We start from the raw sequence: 13556 nt of genomic DNA, 5'->3' as shown, positions 1-13556 counted from the left end.
TTGCTCTTGTTCAGGCTGGTCTCGAACTCCTGAGCTCAAGCAATCCTCCTGCCTTGGCCTCCCAGAGTGCTAGGATTACAGGGCATGAGCCACCAATCCCAGCCTAAATAATCTAAATTTGAAAAGACTTGATACAAGTTGATGTAAACAACCTTTGGTGTACACTTCCATTCATCAAAGCCGATCAAGAGGCATCACTTTATCAGACTTTAAATTATACTACAAGGCTATAGTAACCAAAACAGCATGGTATTGGCAAAAAAATAGAGATATGGACAATGCAACAGAACAGAAAACCCAGATATAAAACCATCTACATTTTGCCATCTGTTCTTTTACAAAGCAGACAACAATATACACTGGGGAAAATAATCCCTAGTCAATAAATGGTGCTAAGAAAATTAGATAGGCATATGCAGAAGATTGAAACAGGATCCATATCTCTCACCATTCACTAAAATTAACTCAAGATGGATAAAAGGGTTAACCCTAAGACATGAAACCATAAGAATTCTAGAAGAAAATTCTTAAAAAGCTCTTCTAGACACCAGCCTAGCCAAAGAATTTATGAAGAACACTCTGATGGCAATCACAGCAACAACAAAAATAAATAAATGGAACCTGATTAAATTAAAAGGCTTCAGCACAGCTAAGGAAACAACAGAGCAAATAGACAACCTATAGAATGGGAGAAAATATTCCCATGCTATACAGCCAATCAAGGGCTAATAACCACAATGTATGTTCCAGTCTTAAGAAAAAATTCTTTCTTCTCCAGGAAGATTCAATTTTGCTTTTAAGGCCTTCAAGTAATTGGAAGAAGCCTACCCACATTATTGAGGGTAATTTGCTTAACTTAAAGTCAACTGATTATAAATGTTAATCACATCTACAATATACACTCACAGCAAATTCTAGTCTAGTGTTTGACACAACTGGGCATGAGAGCCTAACCAAGTTGACACATAAAATTAACCATTCCAAGTTCTAAAACAACCCAACAAATATTTGACTTTTTCTTTTTATTCTTATTTTGAATTGAAGAGATAGTTGCAAGATATTCTCTAGGGTCCAATAAGCCATGAAACTATCATATGAAATTTTCTATTTGAAAATGTAACTGATGTTGATTGGAACCTAACTGAACTAGTTGTGACAGTTATTAATACATTATCAATGACTTGTTCTAAAATGGTTTAAAGTCAGACATGGACAGGCACCCACTGCAAAAAAGAATTCTTCTCTCCCTTCACATTCAGCTTTCCATGAGAGCGTAAGTAAAGACATGTGTGTAATTGATCACATTATGCAAAGAAAAGCAATGACATATACCTATAGTGAGGTTGCCTTTTTATACACAGGCCAAGGAAATGTTTTCTATGTTTGGCAAAAGTCTTTTACCAGCTTGATGATTTTGTGATTCATCTGTTTCCCTTCAGAGCTTGTTTTGGTATAAAACTGGTAGATGTGCACTCCAATTTGTCCTGGGGGGTGGTGTGTTGGAGATTTTTACTTTTATTCCTTAGATTCTTGCAAGATATCTTTCTCTTTCAGAAAAAAAAAGATTGGTAAAAATCCAACTAGAACTAAGCAATAAAAGCAGTAACTGCTTCTCACAGGGCACGTAATATCCTATCACCCTCTTGGCTCAAATTTTACTTATATTATCTTTTTATTCATCTCTCCTTTTTCAACTTTTTTTCATCTCCCGTGCGGATAAGACTTAAAATATATAGATACATTAGATCATCAGTTTAAAGTCAAACTGAAGATTCAGAAATCTTTATAAAGATTTCAGATTTGCAGCATGCCAAATTATGAAAAATTACACTGACAGCTTAAAGCCTTTTACAGTATTTCTAATTCCACTAGTTTTTTTGCAGTGCCTCCCTATTTACTGTCATTTACAAAGGCCATTTGGATAGGTCTTTCCAAACTGTTAAAGATTTTCAACGTGACAATATAACATCAAACCTCTGGCACCTCATTAGACTCCACTTCCTAATTAAATTCACTGTGATTGCTTATAAAATTTCAGGCAATTTTCAATGCTAAATAGCTTTTCACAGGCCAATACAGCCTGACATCTCGAGAATTTTTCAAAAATAATAAGTGTACAAAATAATCTTCTGAAAAATCATAGAATATAAGGTCAGTAGGTCTTGCTTATTTGCATATGATAAATTTTTTAACAACTGTTCTTTTATCTGCTTTTTGTCAACTGAAAATTTCTTGAGGTCTCTCCCACTTATCTACAATTTAATGGAAAATTGACAAATAACACGACAATACTGCTCCATTTTAACATCATCATTAATGTTCTTACTTTCTGGAGCATTTCTCTGTTAGGATATTTTCCCTGGGTATGATATCTTCGTAAATGCTTCTTATTACAATCTTAAAAGCCATTTATAAACAACAGACTCATTCCATATTTGGTTTTCTACTTCAATATGCTCTCTTAAAGTATAAGTAACTCTTTATAATCTATTTCATGTTTTGTCTTTGCTCCATTTTCAGAGTATCTATTCCCCTTTCCTTCTATAGCAGCTTTTTGTTAAGTTACCACTTCTGAAAGAATTATAATTTAATGTACTCTTATTATAGTATCTTTTTATTATAAAGCATCTTTGTATTTTTTTATATTTTAATACTTAATTTTTCTTTGTTAAACATTATAAAGGCCTTAATTCCCTTAACTGCCCTAATTGAAGTAAAATATCATTTCCCATAGTATGTAAAACTAATGTTCTACTATGTTGAAATTAAGTAATTTCTGGTACAAAGCTCATTTTAAAATTTGCCATCAGACTTTCATCATCATAAAAGAGGTTTCTGTTATGTTTATATTTGATATAAGTTCAATAGAGTGGTCTGTTTTGATTGAATTCTATATTTTCTGGTTCATAAAGTCTCAGAGTAAAATTTAATAACCTATATGGTATAGCAGATTTAGCTGCATTTGTTGCCCAAAAATAGCTGATAATTTAAGTTTTATTAACAGTTTAAATAGTAGTCCAAATACAGTATCTTTGGAAGTTGCTTGTGTTTTACAGGCTATTGTCTACTAAATAAGCGGAAGAACCTCATGTGTTTATTTATATGTCATTCATTCATTAAGCAACTATTATGGGCTGGGTCCTTAGTCTGTATTTGGGAGGAAAATGTGATACCAGACAAGCCTCCTGATTTCACAATGCAGGGGAGGAAGGAAAAATAATTAATAAACATTAAACATATGCATCAATGAAAAGAAAGCAGGGTGAAGTAATAGAAAGTGAGTGACCAGGGGACTTCTGAGAAGAAATGTTCAGGGAAGGCTTTTTGGAGAAAATGACATTTGAGCTACTATTTGAATAATGAATAGAAGACAGTCTTATAGGAGAGTTTCCCAGAAAGAGAAACAGCTAGAATTAAGGCTCTCCATCACAAAAAAAGCTTTGCATGCTGGACTATCAGAAAACAAAGCTGTGCAGTAGAAGCTTAGAGATTGAGGGTAGATGAGGTACCATACACTAGCCCTAGTTCTACTATCTGAAATGCTGCATTCTCTCTTTTAAATGCTATTTCTTTAAATGGTTGGTATAAGAAATAGATTCCCAGTTAATCCTTCTCTTTAGGTACTAAAGTATTGGAGAAGTAATGGGTGAAGACGACTGCTTAGCTTAATGGTCTTGAGAGTAATTTAGAGTCCTTCCCTTCCTTGCTGAGATTCCTGGACTCTGCCCTCAAAGGGATTATGTGAATGGCTCAAAGGTCCCAAAGAATGGAAAAACTCAGATTTTAAAAAAGAAGACATTTTCACAGGCTGTAACTTAGGAGACACGAACCTAAGATCATGGAAGAACCTTACACAACAGCAGTAGGTGCAGCTGAGAAGAAAACAATGCCCAAGATCATGTACAAGACAATCTACAACTGAGAAATGGCCAACAGGATGGACTGAAGTAAACTACCTTCTACATTGCTAAATGCTGCTTTAATAAGTGAACTTACGTTTGACAACTGACATTCCCTTGGGAGAAAGAAAAGAGGGAAGAAAAAGATCCCTGAACTAGAAAGTAACCAAAATGGAATAGATTCTACTTAAATTAGCAAGATATTTTTCCAATCATGAGTCAATATTTGGGTAAATAGAGGTAAGCTCAAATTGTAGGAAACTAAAGTTGCACATTTGCACATCCAATATTTTAGCTATTGAAATATTAAACTTCTTTCCTTGTCTATGGGAGGGACCTGTGACTTTCAACTAACAGAATGAGACAGAGTTGATGGGTTGTCACTCCTATAATTAGATTATGTTATATATCAAAGGATTTCACTCCCATGATTAGATTTCAATAGGTAATATTATATGGCAAAGGTTGTGGGATGTCACTCTCATAATTATTTACATTATGTAAGAGTTTATCTTGATGGACTGGAGTGAGAGAGACTCTTCTTGTGGCTTTTATGAAGTAAATGAACATTCTGGAGGAAGCGCTGCTATAGGAAATTGCAGGTGGCCTTTAAGAATTGCAAGCAACTCAAGACATCAGTAAGAAGGCAGAAGAGCAGAGCAAGTCTCAGGCTCCACTCCCCAGTCCCCACAAAGAAGTTCACCTTGCAACTATCCACAGACTAAAACATGGCTTTGAAAACCCCAACACTTGGAAACAAACCTGACACACTTAAGTAGTATACAGAAGTGAATGGAATCCAAATTAGAAGGGTAAGCATGAATGGTCTCACTCCAACTGTGCTGCCTCTCCCCCGACAAGTTAGCACAATGCCTGGATGGAGAGGATTTCCCTGTGCCCACAGTTTCTATAAGGGGAAAAGAGATCTAACTAGAGGTGGTCATCTAGCTTCCTTTGCATTCCCAGACTCTTCCCAGGAATCTCACTCCAGTCTCACCTCACGGGGAACACTAGAGGAGACAGCACAGCCAGAGGTGGGTGCAGGGTCAGGTAAAAACAAAGAAAGGAGGCAGAGGTCACAGTGACCAGCGTGCAAACCTTGGGGTGTAGTTCTGTGTTCCCGCCAACTTGGCACCTGATCAGAGATACCAGCCCACCTCATAGCCCACTGCAGAGCTGAGCTGGTTGCCTTCAGAAGCATGGTGGAAACGCAACTTAGCTTGAGTCCCTAGACTGCTAGTTTCTCTGCCTGGCCTCAGAGTTTTCCCCAGTGACCCCACCCAAGCAGGGAGATGCCTGCCTCTGCCCATTTTAGAGAAGCAAAGGGGCTACCCTGGCTCTACCCAGGAAGTGAAGCAGAGGCTCCCTTCAGCCAAAAAGCCCTCTCACTGAGCCCACCCCGAGAGGGAGACTCTCACTTCTGCACATTTCAAAGAAGCACAGGGGCTTCTTGGGAGGTCAAGCAACCACTCAACTCAACTAAAAGCCCACTCACACCTCCACACTGACAGGGAGGCAATTCTCAATCATTGTGCACTTTTATTCATACACTCTTCATTTTATTATGTACAATTGCAAATTATGATAGGCAATTGATTAGATTGGCAATATAGATAATTGCGTAATATACTTAAGTGAAATATCTGCATTCATCTCACATTATCAACCCATAATAAAAGCAGATAATGTGTCTCCATCTTCTGTAACCAAACCAGGCAACTAAAAATAAATTAATCAAAATAAAAAGTAAAAACTTTAATAATACGATTCATCTATAAGTATAAAATATAAACCTTTCTTAGATATGTTACTATTCAATGGCTTCATTTTTCCTATTAAAATTTTGCCAGATTGAATGAAAAGACAGTATCCTCTGTACTTTTGTTTATATCAGCATTTCTTAAACATTTTTAAAAAATAGGAGCAAGTTTTGTATTGTTTATATTCTGCATCAAATGCAAAAGAAAGACTTCTATATTATTTCCAGAAAGATTTAAAAACTCTGGAAGGATAAGCTCAGTCTCCTATAATTGCTACCAAATTTCCAGTCCCCATGTAGAGAATATATTTGAGTCCAATTTTTTCTTTTACCTTCTACAATAACGTTACTATGGCAATTTTAATTAATTCACATTGACATAGTTCATGCTCAAAAATATAATACAGTAGAAAAGAGTAATTTAATCCAAATTTCAATGTTTGAGGGTCAAAGAAACATGCTTTCATAGTTTTCTAGTTGAATGATTGGAGACATATCACAACTTCTTTTAGGCCTAGTTTCCTCCTTAAATTGGAGATAAAATATTGTTTGAATTTTTTTTATTTCTGGTAAGAAATACATATAAAATTCCTGGCACATAGCTAGTATATACACACACACACACAAAACGGAAGCTTGTATCACTAAATATAAATACCAATAATTGGGAAAACAAAATATTAATTCATGATGAGTTGAGAAGGGCTTACACATAATTTTTAATACTAATTAAAGAATAAACATTGAAAATAGAGAAAACCAAAAAATTATATGTAATGATGTTCTGTCTTATTGCTTTTTTCCACTTCTAGCATCTATTCACTTACATTTTCTTGTTTTGTAATTACATAATTCCAAAAAAAAATAAGCTTCTATATACTACATAATAGCTTGATGAAGAAGAAAAAAGCAAGATCTTTTATCACTCCAAAAATACAATGTATGGAAGCTGACCATATCTTCAGTAGCTCCATTAAGATGACAATACCTGTGGTGCAGTAAGCAGTTCTTGACTAGGAGTAAGAATGAGAGCTATTCCTATTACTAACTCAAGTGACCTGTCACGTGTCTGGAAAAAAAAGACCTAATTTATCAGGTAAAAAAAATATAAGAATGTATGTAAAAATAAATGGGTCGGTTGATGAAATCTTTCATATTCTTACTAACTTTAAATATTTTTCACACCAAAGGAAAGGATTTTAAGCAACATCATGTAAAATTTAGGTTGGATAAAGAATTAACTTTTTATAGGAGTAATCAAACATTAGAATGGCGTATAAAATACCTTTTCTTGGCTGTCTTTCACAGCAGATTAGGATCTAAATTAGTGATAGTTAAATAAGCTTATGCTAAATAATTTTCCAAAATTATGCCTACCCATACCATTATAGATGTTCAATAAGTATTTTCTAAAAATAAATAACATATGTTCCATTATGGGCACTTGAGTTGCTTCGAATAAAAATACTAATAAAAATAAGCTTCTGAGAGAAAGTTTCTAGTTTCTCATTCTTCCCATTATAAAGTATGTAAAACAAAACCTATCAGAACACTTATAGCAGAACAACAACAGATGTTAAGGGTTTGGTTGTTTGTTTGTTTAGTTTGTTTGTTTGCTGAACATTGACAGCTGTCACTGCGAATAGAAAAAGTACTAAAATAATATGGATGACACATGTTTGAAACAAAAAACCTAGATACTGCCAAATCTAGATGTTCCATTTAATTTGCAGTAAGATTCACAACAGTAGTTTAATGTGTAAGTCTTCAGAGCATTCTGTACTTAAAAATGCTTCTATAGCTACAGGGTTCAATCGCTTTTTTTTCCCAACTAAGGTGTATACATACATTGTGAAACTATAATTTCTTGTATATACCTTGGTCTTCATTTACTGAGGGCTGTTCATGATCAACTACAATCAGATGTGAACCTGTAACAAAATTAAACACATTATATTGTAGTATTTCAGCCTTAACTGAAATCTTAATGCACAGAAGGATTCTTTTACATATTTTTTTGATAAAACTCTGAAATTGAGTATAATCAACTGTGTAACTTTTGTGACCTCCATACAAACTATGAAACTCTTGTAATCAATATATACAAGGTTTTATAAGGATTATTTCCATAATCAGAAAGAAACAGAGGAGTAGAATTGATTGTTTTATTATGTTCAGCAAAATCTCACTTTTTCTAATAAGAAAAACAACTAAGAAAAACACGCCATTTGACTGAGTTGCATGTCAAACTTAAGTAATTATATTTTTTAAAATAAACTATTAATCCACCAAATATATAGAGTGTCCATTATGGCATAAGCATTGGGCTACTCTGGGTTGCATTAATTTGAATTTTATACCAAATGACTATACCACCTTTTGAAATTAAAGGTGACACAAGTACATTTTTAAAACAAAAAAGATGGAAGATTTAAACACCAGCTGATCAACAGTAATGGAAATATTGGAGGAATTCTTCAATAGAAAGAAAATTATTCTGGATTTAACCAAGAACAAGAAAGGAAGGAAGAAAGGGAGGAAGGAAGGACAATAAAAGGCTCGGTATGTGATTAAATCTAGTAAGTGGGTAAATAGCTATGTATATTTGCTATAATTAATAATAATGACTTATAGAGTTTAAAAATATTTTAGAATTACATGACTACAATAACATAAAAAGGCAGGAATGAGGATAATTGGAATTAATGTGTTCAGGGGCAATATTTTTCAAATTTAATGTATATAAGACACACCTTGGATGCTTGTAAAACTGCAGGCTCTGATGGAGTAGATCTAGGGTGAAGCCTGAGAATTCTGTAGTTCTAACAAGTGTCCAGGTGATGCCCATTCTGTTTGTGGACCACACTTTGTGGAGAAAGACTCTAAAGTTTTCGCACTACCTGGAATGTGGCTAATATAGCACTACATATGATAGTTTACGTAAGTTAACATTGCATATTGTAATCTCCAAGGTACTCTCAAAATAGTACTTACGGAAAATATAAATATCAAAGTGGTAAGGAGGAAAAATATTTAACATAAATCTTAATTAATCCCAAATAATGTTAAGGAAGGAGAGAAAAATAAGTATAGAACAGGTGACACATCAATAAGAAATAGCAGAATTGTAGATTTAAACCCAACACATGTAAATGGACTAAACACTCTGATTAAAAGAAAATATTTTTAGATTGGATTTAAAAACAATAACAGTTTTATTCTTTTAAGAGACAGCCCTTAATTATGAGGACACAAGATGGCAAACAGTAAGGCTAAGGCAAAAAATATAACATTAAAAAAAAAGAAAAAAAAATTGACTTTAACACAAGAGTCATCACTAGTAATAAAGAGGAATACTTTCTTTTTTATTATTACTATTACTTTTTTTTTTTTTTGAGACAGGGTCTCACTCTGTCACCCAGGCTGGAGTGCCATTGCAGTGGCACAATCACAGCTCATTGCAACCTCTAATTCCTGGGCTCAAACAATCCTCCCACCTCAGGCTCTCAAATAGCTGGAACTACAAGCATGTGCCACCACACCCAGCTAATTTAAATTTTTTGTAGAGATGGGGGTCTTGCTCTGTTGCCCAATCTGGTCTCAAACTCCCGGCCTCAAGTAATCCTCCTGCCTTGACCACCCAATGCACTGGGATTATAGGTGTAAGCCACCTTGCCCAGCCAAGAGCAATAGTTTCTTAATGGTATAGAAGCCAATTCACCAGGAAAACACCCAATTCTAAGTTTATAAACATCTAAAATCATATTCTAAAAATACATAAATTAACAATTATAAAAACAAAAGGAGATATATCTAAATGCACAACCTAGCAAGGGATAACATACATTTTTCAATAACTAACCAACAAGAGATGTGGATATAAAAGATTTGAAAAAGTATGACTGACTTCACTTCATTGATTATAAGCTTCACTCAAGAATTTCAGGCCGGGCGCGGTGGCTCACGCCTGTAATCCTAGCACTCTGGGAGGCCGAGGCGGGTGGATCGCTCGAGGTCAGGAGTTCGAGATCAGCCTGAGCAAGAGCGAGACCCCGTCTCTACTAAAAATAGAAAGAAATTATATGGACAACTAAAATACATATATACAAAAACTTAGCCGGGCATGGTGGCGCACGCCTGTAGTCCCAGCTACTTGGGAGGCTGAGGCAGTAGGATCGCTTAAGCCCAGGAGTTTGAGGTTGCTGTGAGCTAGACTGACGCCACGGCACTCACTCTAGCCCGGGCAACAGAGCGAGACTCTGTCTCAAAAAAAAAAAAAAAAAAAAAAAAAGAATTTCAAAATGCAAATTATTTTCTTGTATTCTTGGAACATTTATATACATTGGCAATTTCCATGTTCAAATAGCAAATGTTAACAGACTTCAAAATCATGCAAAGCACAACGAAATTAAGCAAAAAAAAGAAAGAAAGGAAGAAAGAAAGAAAGAAAGAAAGGTGACACAAAAATCTCCAAATATTTGAAAAATAAACAATATAGTTCTTACTCATTTACCAAAGCAGAACTCACAGTGGAAATTTCTTAAAAAGTATCAGACTATCTGAGCAGTGTGGGAGGCCAAGGCAGGAGGATCACTTGAGCTCAGAAGTTGGAGACCAGCCTGAGCAAGAGTCAGACACCGCCTCTACTAATTAGCCAGGCATGGTGCACACCTGCAGGCCAAGCTCCTCAGGAGGCTGAGGCAGGAGGATCGCTTGAGCCCAAGAGTTTCAGATTGATGTGAGGTAGGCCAACACCATGGCACTCTAGCCCAGGCAACAGAGCAAGACTCTATCTCAAAAAAATAAATTAATTAATTAAAAAATAAATAAATAAATAAATATCAGACTAATAAAAATTTGTGGGATGTAGCTGAAGCTGTGATTAAGAAGAAACTTGTACCTATATAAACTTATGTTAGAAAAGGATAAAACCAGAAAATAATAAAGTAAGAGACATGCAGTAGAAAAACAATATAGGAAGATTCAAGGATAATATAGAAAGAATAAGAAAAGAAAATGATATTTGCTTAATGAAGTATATTTAATTAAAATCTACTTTTAAATTATTAGTAGAAAAGTGGGAAAACGGTGATAATCAAGTGTTATAGAACTGTTAACATTGATGCTGGCTGATTAAAGCAATATTGGGATCATTTTGTGATTATAAGTCTCTGGTAGATTTAAACATATTTTATATTTTATAATTTCTTCCAAAACTATTCTTTCCTCATCTAACTGCATATCCACTTATTTTACTCTCTCTCCTTTAGACTAATTTTGCTGAAAGACATAATCAAGTTAACTGTGAAATTTCACAAAGGATTTAGAACATATTATACTTCCTCAAATTTAAGTAAATTTTAAAAAACATAAAACTGGAAATGTTGCAAATAGAGCTATAACCGTAAGAATACATGAGAATAATGGCATTTTCTTATATTATATCATCACCCATGACACTCAGAAATATAGTATGTCAAGCATCATATCTATTTGATAAATGCTTAGAAAATAGCAAATGCCTTTTGAATGATTGTCTTTTTACCATAATGTAGGCTAATTCTCAAATCTAGCAAATTTAGTGCTTGTCCAGCCTTGTGATGACTCTTTTACAAGAAAACATTACTAAAGCCAAATGGTAATGTTATTTTTCACGAACTACTTATCAAAAATACATATAATATTTTCAACACTCATCATCCTCTCAGCCAGTTTTATTAATCTGTAAGTGCCCAACCATTTGAGAACTTTAGTTTTGTGTCATTTTCTTTCTTTCCTAGAAGCTCAGAAGGTATCATTCTCTAAAGCCAGTCCCTGTGGAAGGGCACTCAGTGTTCTCCAACAGTGTGCAAACCCATGCTGGGTACTGCAAAATGTGCTACACCACAATCCAAGTACATTAGCCTCACCCACATTCTATTTTTCTAGAAAATTCTCTTAAAAACTACATCAAGAGAAAAATATAGGAAAATATTTCCTCTTTAGTTCGTAAAGATTCAGCCAGTTGTTTAAAATTTCTTTTTATTTTTTTTATTTCAGCATATTACGGGGGTACAAATGTTTAGGTTACGTATGTATATTGCCTTTGCCCCACCTGAGTCAGAGCTTCAAGTGTGCCCATCCCCCAGATGGTGTGCACCACACCCATTAGGTGTGAATATACCCTCCCCCTTCCACCTGCCCAACACTCAATGAATGTTACTACTATATGTGCACATCTACTATATGTGCACATAAGCGTTGAACAATAAATACTCGCCTACCCCTACCAAAGGACTTGGAGATACCAAAAAGAAAAATAGTCATATAATTCCATATTTATTCAGTGCCCTCAAATCAACACTGCTTAGCTTGCTGAAGTTCCTCCTCGCCTTCAAATTACCATATACCTATCTCAAAAGCAGTGACCCAAAGATGTGACTGCTTCAATGTACCCACCAAACACCTATACCCTATACTGTGTTGCTGAAAATCACTGTCATTGATTTCTGCCAGTGCACCTTTGATCTCTACCCTTAATTTGTTCTTCTCCCCAGGGAATTGATCAGTGTTCTTAGCTAATAAGTCTTGGCTATGTCTCAGGAAGGGAATAGTGGGTTTAGTTTTCTGTGTTTACCAATATTCTTAACCAGGTCTGTTTTTGAATCTCACCAGTGCTCTCCAATAAGAGATTAAGTACTATGGTTCTAAATCTTTATTGTGGATGATTAGAATAAACCAATCAGAGTTAAAATTAATACATGTGCTAAAATTCTAGGGTCATTCCTCAGTGAACTGGGTGGCTGGTTCTATGATGACCATTCCTATCCCACCTTTAATCACAAGCATTATTCTTAGTATAATGGCACCTGCAAAATTCCTCCTAAATTCTTAACTTAGCAAATACTGGGCACCTGGTACCTAAGTGTGCTGAAATTACACATCATTGATCCATACTGTTGGAGTGGGCAAATAATCATGACTACACAGCCATGGCCATCTGAGTTCCTCTCCTTCTTCTTATAAAACTGTCACATTTAATCACACATTTGAGGCTTTATAAAATAATGTCCTATATTGAATTTGAGAAAACGAATACATCATTAAATGTATACACCATTTTCACATATCTTTGGTACTGATGTGTTGGGATTCTTATTACTTTATTGTGTAGATATTATCATTATCACTGTATAGATTAGGAAAGCAACTTACTCAGAGCCACATCTGATAACAAACACTTTTGATGTTACATTACTTATATTTCCTTTTCTCCTCATGCCTTCTAATTATAAACTCCAACAGAAGTTACTATTATGCAGATCTGTTTGTTACCACGTCTTATCTCATTAAGCCTAAACTCTTCAACCTGACATGCAGTGCCCACTTCCATTTGACATTGTCTGAGTCTTTCAGTTTTGTAAAGTGTTTGAGACAAGGTGCTAAAATATTTCAGTCCAAGTATGGATTTCATCTTAGTCAGTTTGGATTGCTTTAACAAATTACCATAGACTGGGTAGCTTGAACAACAAACATTTATTTCTCTCAATTCTAGATGCTTGGGAGTCAGAGATCAGGGTTCCTGCATGGTTAGGTTCAGGTTAAGGCCCTCTTCCAGGCTGTGGACAGCAGTCTTCTTGTATCCTTTCATGGCAGAAAAAGAAGGAAAGAGCTCTCTGGAATCCCTTTTATACGGGAACGAATTCTGTTCCTGAAGGCCCTACCCTTAAGACCTAACTAACTCCAAAGGCTGCACCTCCGAATACCAACATATTGTGGGTAAGGATTTCAACACATGAGTTTAGAAGGGACACAAACATTCCATCTGTGACAGATCTTCTATTCACTAGCTCTGTGACAAGTGATATATAAGTAAAGAAAATAATTCAGTAAGAGTTGTTAGTATAGGCCGGGCGCGG

This window comes from Eulemur rufifrons, chromosome 24 (assembly GCF_041146395.1).
Source record: "Eulemur rufifrons isolate Redbay chromosome 24, OSU_ERuf_1, whole genome shotgun sequence".
Lineage (NCBI taxonomy): Eukaryota > Metazoa > Chordata > Mammalia > Primates > Lemuridae > Eulemur > Eulemur rufifrons.
Note: the sequence above shows the minus strand (reverse complement) of the source record.